This window comes from Narcine bancroftii, chromosome 4, assembly GCF_036971445.1.
Source record: "Narcine bancroftii isolate sNarBan1 chromosome 4, sNarBan1.hap1, whole genome shotgun sequence".
Lineage (NCBI taxonomy): Eukaryota > Metazoa > Chordata > Chondrichthyes > Torpediniformes > Narcinidae > Narcine > Narcine bancroftii.
The window spans coordinates 199,417,883-199,426,124 of NC_091472.1; positions in this window are offsets into that span (position 1 = coordinate 199,417,883).

Below are 8,242 nucleotides of genomic sequence, written 5' to 3' on the forward strand. Positions count from 1 at the left end.
TTTTGTAGATTCTTGCACCTTATTATTGCAGTCAGTAAAAGCCTGTGCAGACTTCTTAGACTTACCTCGTAGAATCTCAACTACTTTAAACATTTACTGACGTCAAATTTTACTGCAGAAATGACAGTTGAAATTTCTTCACATATGTTATTAATTTTTCCTTTCATATTATAACATTGGACATTGAAACCTAAACATCCTTGATTAATTTGAAAAACCACATTTTCCATTTGCTTAGAAATATATTCTAATATAGTGTGAAATGCTTCAGCTCCATCAGAAATAGTCCAAAAAGTTTGTAAAAGTATAGTTTTAAATGTTTGACGCATACCTTCCATAATTTTAGTTGTTTCTCTTAGGATTTACATTTTTTCTTCTTCCAACATTCTTCTTTCTTTTTCCTCTTCATCTGCTAAAACCTCAGCCCGGGCAACCTGGCTACATGTCTGGACTCCCCCCCACCCCCCCACACGGGACCGACCTTGTCGGCTCAGTGGAGGCCAATCCTGCCCGCAGTCCAGACACGGTCGAGAATAGTGCGCATACTCGCGTCTTTGCAAATGCCCAGCTCTCCTGACACACATAAGGGAGTGTCCTCCAAAACTTCGCTGCCTTTGGCCACGCACACGTGGTCATATTTTCCTCTGGGTAGATCGCTACTGCACTCCATAGCCGCTTCAGGCATGCATCGGACCTCGCAATCACTTCCCTCCACTCCATGGAGGGCTGATAATTCTGGCACCATCATCCATCTTCGAACAAAAGGAAGGCGACGGCATTGAACTCAACATGATCTGTGAAACCCTCTGCTCCTTAGGAACAGCTCCAATGCACTCCCGAGGACCTTTCTAGAATGTATACCTTAATTCTTGTGCATTTTCTGCACGTTTAAATGTCCATTTCTTTACTTGTTAAACTTTTGTTTTCTTCATAATTGCTGTCATCATGATTTAATCCACTTCTTACAACGTTCAGAAAGTTATAAGTGTCTTTATAATTCGGACAGTAATTATTCAGTTGGGGAGATGTGTTTCCACATGTCTTCTTCCTACGCCATTTTGCCAAGCGCCTCATGACAGAGTCAAACTTGATTTTAAAAAAAATACACACCATTTGAAACCAGAAGTAATTGTCCTCGTCTCTGGAATATTCTTGCCGTCACAACTTTTACTCTCCGCGGAGTTTCAATGTTAGACTGGCATTTAATCATTGTCAGACCGAATGCGAACAGACCCATCAAACCATCCTTTCCACTCAGATCAAAATAGCCCCTCTTCAAATGTACAGGTGTCTATGTTTAGCCCATGTACCTCTAATCACATCACAAAATATTCAACTTTCCAAACGTAGCTGTCTCGGGCACTTCATCACCAGTTTGTTACATACACTCACCACCCTCTCTGTAAAAGGTAACAACTCGGATACCTCTTGAAACTCTCCTTTTCCCTTGATCTGAAGTCGTCTTGTCAGCGATTCCCCTTAACCTCCAAAGAATCTCTGGGTTACCCGGTATGTTACTCCCCGGATTATACACCTCTATGAGATCGCATTCGATACTCTTGAGGTCCACGAATTGAGACCCTGTCTGCTGAAACTCTTCCAATTGCACAGGCTGATGAGGTTTGGCCACGTCTTTAAAATCTCATGTGCACTCGTCTAGGGTTTAACGTTATTTTGTCCTGTCCTGCGTTGATTAAACCAGAACACAATAAAGCATTAAACATCTGCCAAATTATCCTTCAACTTCTGTGCTCAATAGTCTGTTGACGAAAGACCATATGCCCAATGCCATATGAACTGCCATATCGACCTAAGGCAACGCATTCTATGTTACACTTAACCCGCATTATTAGATTTGTCTGCTCCGCGAATTCCCCAGATATCTGTCATTCCCTCTGTAGAAACTATAGATTTTACACAATCAAAAATTTAATACCTCACATACCTCTGCTGTACATTCTACCAACCATTTGTCTGCTCATTTCCTCAACCGAATAATATCCTGCTGCAATGAGAGGAGGGTTGTATTTGTTGGAGGTAATGCAAAAGAAGAAATACCCAATTCAATTATGGTTGTCCCACAGATACTGGCAAGGTTCGAGTAGCGCTGAACACCAGCCAACAGGCATATGAACTCCCGTTGTATACATCTCTTGGGTTGGCAGTTGACAGCTCCTAAAATTACCCTTAACATAGCAGGAAGGCTTATGCACGACAACCTCTCACTCCATGTCAGTAAATTCAAGGAGATTATTGTATATGTTTGTAAAGGAAAGCTGGAGTTTCCCAATTCAGTAATCTTTGGGATTCAGAGAGAAAATTGATTTGAATTCCGAGGAGTCAATATCTTCCACGATCTTTCTACTACCCATCATATCAATGCAACCACGGAGAAAACCTGTCACCCAGACGACTTCACCAGTAGTTTGCGGAGTTCCATTTGGTTTCAGAAATCTTGGCAAATCTCTACAGATGTGCAATGAACCGTGTACTGAGCCTTTTAGATCGTCCAGTTATAGGAGCACCAATATCTCAGTGGAATCCCTGCAAACTTAGTGGACACTGCTCAGTACAATGCAGGCAAAGCTTTCCCATCATATGGAACACCTTCTTAGAACACCGCCTTCAGGTATCAGCTGCAATCATCAGAGATAAAAACCACGGAGGGCATTTCATCTCTCACCGCTACCATTGGGAAACGTAGGTGCCACATAACACATACCTTGACACTCGGGAACGGTTGCTAACTTTCCAATTCCTAATCAATAAACACCATCAGAAACTCACACGTTTTCTTACTTGACTCATTAGTATTAGTGAATATTTGTATATATTTTTCTCAATTTGTACTGTCTGCTTACAATTTGTCTTTGTTTACATTTCCCTCTTTTGAGTGCATATATATTTTTTATAGAGTGCGGTTAAAAGTAGACTTTAAATAGAAATTCTGCCGGGCTGACATATAATTTCAGTGATGTGAGAATGAATGTTAAATTCGAATTAGGAATTTTATCAAAATGTGGTCAATAAACCCATAGGAGAGATTAAGTCATCTAGGTAAAATATATATCCAGAAAAAAACGTCTCATGTGTGCTCAATATCTTTGTGATGCACAGCACACATTTTGCAGACAGACTTTGGTGGGAGAAATCAGATTCCTCGTGTAACGGAGAAGGAAGATGTAGGAGAAGACCTGAAGAGGCTTCTAGTTGGGATGGAAATATCGAGGAACTAGAGGGAGACATGACATGTACACGACGGAAAAATATACTCTAAATTGGTGTAGTTATGTGGGCGGAATTGCCTGTTCTCTGTTAATGTTACATGTTCTCCGAGAAAAGAACAATTATTTGCCTTGGCTCCCATTGTTAATTAAATTGAGAAATTATAATATGTACCTCAATCTTAGCAATCCATTTGTTAATTGAATAAGTGCGAATTCGGATGACATGAAAGGAGGTCTCGCATTTATCACTCAGGTGATTTTGATATTTTGGTAATGGATCATGCCTGCAAGGTAGAGCGAAAAAATAAAGTTTCGCGTGCTCTCCATTAGTAATGATATTCGTTTCATGCATTGGGTCTTTTAACTTCGGCACTTCAATCTCCATACTTTCTACATAGAGCAGCAGTGTATCCCGAGAAGACTTCCGATATGTGCAGTGGCATTGTGGTATCATGGTTCAGGAATATCAAGCACAGGTTATGAGATGTTGAAGCTGTTGTAGAAAAGATGCCCACAACTGGGAGAATTCCAGTCTCGAATTTTACCCTTGAGTGCGATAAACTATTCCATCTTCACAACTAAATCGCTGAAGAAAACACAGAAGGGAATTGGCTCTGCTGTCATCACCGATGCGTCAGTATTATTAAGGGATTGCATTCAATATTCTTGAAACACTAAATTCCCTGTGGAATATGCCAAGGCGTATAAAAACTCAAGGGATACTTCCGATTTTATTTCTATTTGGAGGTTAACCGAGAACATATGTTGGCACTGGCTTCAAAGAGAACATGTGGGAAATCTACAGAAAATTTGACAAAATATTGTATCTTGTCATTGGTGCCTTTGGAATTCCTGGTACGTAAATGCAAGATGCAAGATACAAATTCGTGTGAAATCTTTACCAATCGTTTTTAATATTCGCACTTTCCTCTTAATGAAGGCGAGAACTCAATAGATTGAATGTGAAAAGCAGACAGAAGGATAGAATTGACACGGATATGTTTGATCAGAATAGGCGATTGTGTTGACTGCATACATTCGCTGGGCCAGATGGGCTGTCTTAATTTTGCACAATTCTTTGATTTCTCTATCATATCAAGGTGTCTCGCGAAATTTATGAGTAAGTACAAATTATGACAAGTTCTTCGAAGGAGGGAGCTTAAAATGGTCGATGACAGGAGCTTGGCAGAGAATAAGAACAGAAATAATATTGTATCATTTCAAAATTATGTGAAACGAGGTGGCTGCGAGACAAAAGAAGCAATAGAATTATGTCAGTTGATATTGATTTTGTGCATGGGTACGAAAATTGAAAACAGCTGCATGTGTGTGCGTGTGCCTGTCTGTCTGAATGTGTAAGTGAGTACCTGTGTGCTCTCTGTGTGTGTTCAATGTGTCTGTGTGTTTGTGCTCGTGCGCTAGCGCGCGCGTGTGTGTGTGTGTGTGTGTGCGTGTGTGTGTGTGTGTGCGTGTGTGTGTGTGTGTGTGTGTGTGTGTGTCTCTCTGTGTGTTTGATTGAGTGTATGTGTGTGTGTGTGTGTGTGTGTGTGTGTGTGTGTGTGTGAATGTATATGTACTTACCGAATTTGATACGTATTGATCAAACTGGCTTTATTAAGGGTAAATATTCAGCAGACAATGTGGAAAAATTGATTGGTCTGATAAATATTTCCCGGGAAGTATCCCACCAAATTTTGGTTGTATCATTGGACGCTGAAAAAGCTATTGATAGATTGTAATTTTTTTTAACTTAAAGTATTGGAAAAATTTCAGTCGGAAAAACGTTCATTCGTTGTATTAAGACAATGTATAAGTAACCTAAGGCAAGAGTAGTGACAAATTGAGTTTTATCAGAATCTTATAGTTTAGAGCGATCAACTAGACAAGGGTGTCCTCTGTCATCCATTTTGTTTGCACAGGTGATTGAACATTTAGCATATTTAATAAGGCAAGAACATCAAATAAAGGGGATCACATCAGTTTTAATCGAGCATAGATTTGTTTGATTGCTGATTATCTGTTGGTATATTTGACTGACCCAAAAGAGTCGTTGAAGGCGTTGCAAGAACGAATGTTACATTAATGGATTTACCTGATTATAAAGTGAATTGAAATAAGAGTGAACTTAGTCCATTGTCTGAAGCTGATTATTCTGAATGTAAAGGTCAAGTAGGATTTAAGTGGTCAAATTTTATTAAATATTAATTTATTAAAGTGAATAAATTTATAAATCAATTCGTGAATTTGAACTACTTACCATTATTGTCTGTGAGAAAAGAGGATTTGAATGAATGGAAAAAATTGTCATTAACATTAGTAGGAAGATTGAATTGCATAAAAATGAATATATATCATACACTCCAATTTATTTCAAAATATTCCTTGTAAGGTATCGATAAGATTTTTAAAATATTTAAATGTGTAGGTGAGGAAATGTTTGTGGAAGGGATAATTGGCGATTGTTTCCATGCATGCATTAACTTGAAAATATGAGTTAGGTAGTATGCAACTTTAAAAGTTTGTAAATTATTATTAAGCTTCCCAATTGAAATCTATTCATAGAATGTTTAATTTAGATAATTTTGAAACTTGGTTACATGTTTAATTGAAGGGAATTTGAGAGGACAGAGGGACCATTGGTTTTATAAATGCAATCATAAAACTATTAGTCGTCATAAATTGCCAGTTTTCTTTAATTTGGTAAATATATGGGACGAGTTTGGTAAAATTATGGGACTCTCATGTGGATTGTCTTGATATACCCCTTTGTTTAAAAATAAATGTTTACCCTTTACTACTGACAGCAACATCCTCAATATTTGGAACTAGAAAGGTTTAAGAACGATACATGACTGTATGAGGTGAGTTGTTTTGAAACATTTGAAAGGTTGAAGGAAAAAATATCATATCCATGTTAATACTTTTCTTCTGTTACTATCGACTTAAATCAATGTTGCATGACTGGTTAGGGATATATCTGGATTTAACTAAGGAATCTACATTTGAAGCGTGGATCCGAGATGGAGGAAAGATGGGTTTCATTTCGGAAATGTATAAATTTTTGCACCACATAATCTCTAAGATTGAATTGCATAAATTGAGACTTAAATTGTAGAAGGATATGAGAGTTCAGTTTGTAATGGAGGAGGATGAATAGAGACATTATGACAAAGTTTGTCAATGCTAGATTAGTGAATTATATTTTTATACATTAACTACATTTAATTCCAGAGCATTTGGAAATATATAAACTGGGTGCTACAGGGTTGTGTTTTCGATGTATCGAACAGAATGCACACTTTTGCCTTCAGTTTTGTAATGCGAAAACTTTAAGGGGTTTTGAACTAGATTAAGAGAGTGTTTGCAAGAAATTTTAAGAAAAAGTTTTTGTCTAGATCAAAATATCTATTTAATTTGGGAAGTTGTGAAATGGCGTTGATTTATAAATTAGATTAATGTCAAATGGCATTGTTGCAATTCGCTTTGGCTGTAGCAAGGAAATGTATAGGTGTTTCGTGGAAAGATCAAATGGAGCTTACTTTACAAAGATGACTTTCAAAATGAGGTCTTCTATACCAACGTAGATGATAACGTAATTTACAAATTGAAATATTATATATTTAAAAAGATTTGAAGACAATATTAATATTAATATAATTAGAAAATTTGATATCGGTCTAGAATACCACTGGATTCCCTTACTAGATAGTAAATGAATGAGTTATTCTGCTTGACATTTCTTTCTTGGCTCTTCTTTCTATTTGGGATTGTAGGTGGGTTAGAGTTAGGTGAACTAGAAGGGTAAAGTTGGGGGAGGGAAGATTTGGGTTTTTTATGATTTCTTCTAGTCACTTATAGGTTTTCTTCTCGGTATCCACGAAGATTATGATAATTTCTTAATATTTTATTATTCAATTGTGGTTATTACCCATTTCTCTAATGAATAAAATATATTTATAACAGTTATATCAAAGGACCAGAGTCCAACTATCTCACTCGGTGGTCATAAAGTTGAAATCGTCTGCACACCCGAGAAGAATTGTTCAGCAATCCCCAATCGCCATTCTATTGTCTTCCTGCAGTGAATGTACTGGCGATTGTGATCCTGTCCCGGAGAAAGTGCGGCCTTTCCTCTTGCACCGTTCGCTATCTGGTGTCCATGGCCGCGGCAGATATGCTCCTCATTATCACTGAGGTCATTCTGATTCGGCTGAAATTTCATTACTTTCAAGGGACTTTCCTAGACATCACTCCTATCTGCAGTGCTGTCCTTGCGCTGCGAAGCGCCGCCACCGACTGTTCGGTTTGGTTCACCGTCACGTTCACATTTGATCGATTTGTTGTTATTTGTTGGCAGAAGCTGAAAAACAAATATTGCACTGGGAAAACTGCGGCTGTGGTTCTGACCACAACTGGCGTTCTGCTCTGTCTGAAAAACGTACCCATGTACTTCATTTATGAGAAGGGAGAAGTTATCGACAATGTTTCCTGGTGGTGCACTGTCAAACCAAGCTATTTCACTGAATCAGGATGGGTGGGATTTGATTATTTCGATGTGGCTTTGACTCCTTCTCTCGCTTTCATTGTTATCCTGCTTTGTAATGCTCTAACCGTCAGACATATTTTCGCCTCCAGTCGGACACGCCAGCGTCTGACAGGTCTGAATAAAGGGGGACACCGCCCTGACCCGGAGACAGAGAGTAGGAAGAGGTCTGTGATTTTAGTACTTGCTCTTTCCTGCAGTCTGATACTCCTGTGGATGACAAATATCGTGGACTTTTTCTATTATCAGTCGACTGGAAGCGGGTTCGAATTCACTGATTTTTATCTTATTTTAAACAACGTTGGGTATTTATTGAGAAATGTCAGCTGCTGCACTAACACCTTTATTTACATGGCGACTCAGTCAAGGTTCAGAGAGCAGGTGAAAAGCGTGGTGAAATATCCGGTCATCTCCCTCCTTCAGTTTATACATAAAGACAAACGGAGGTGTAAAAATTATCTGCACACTCTGA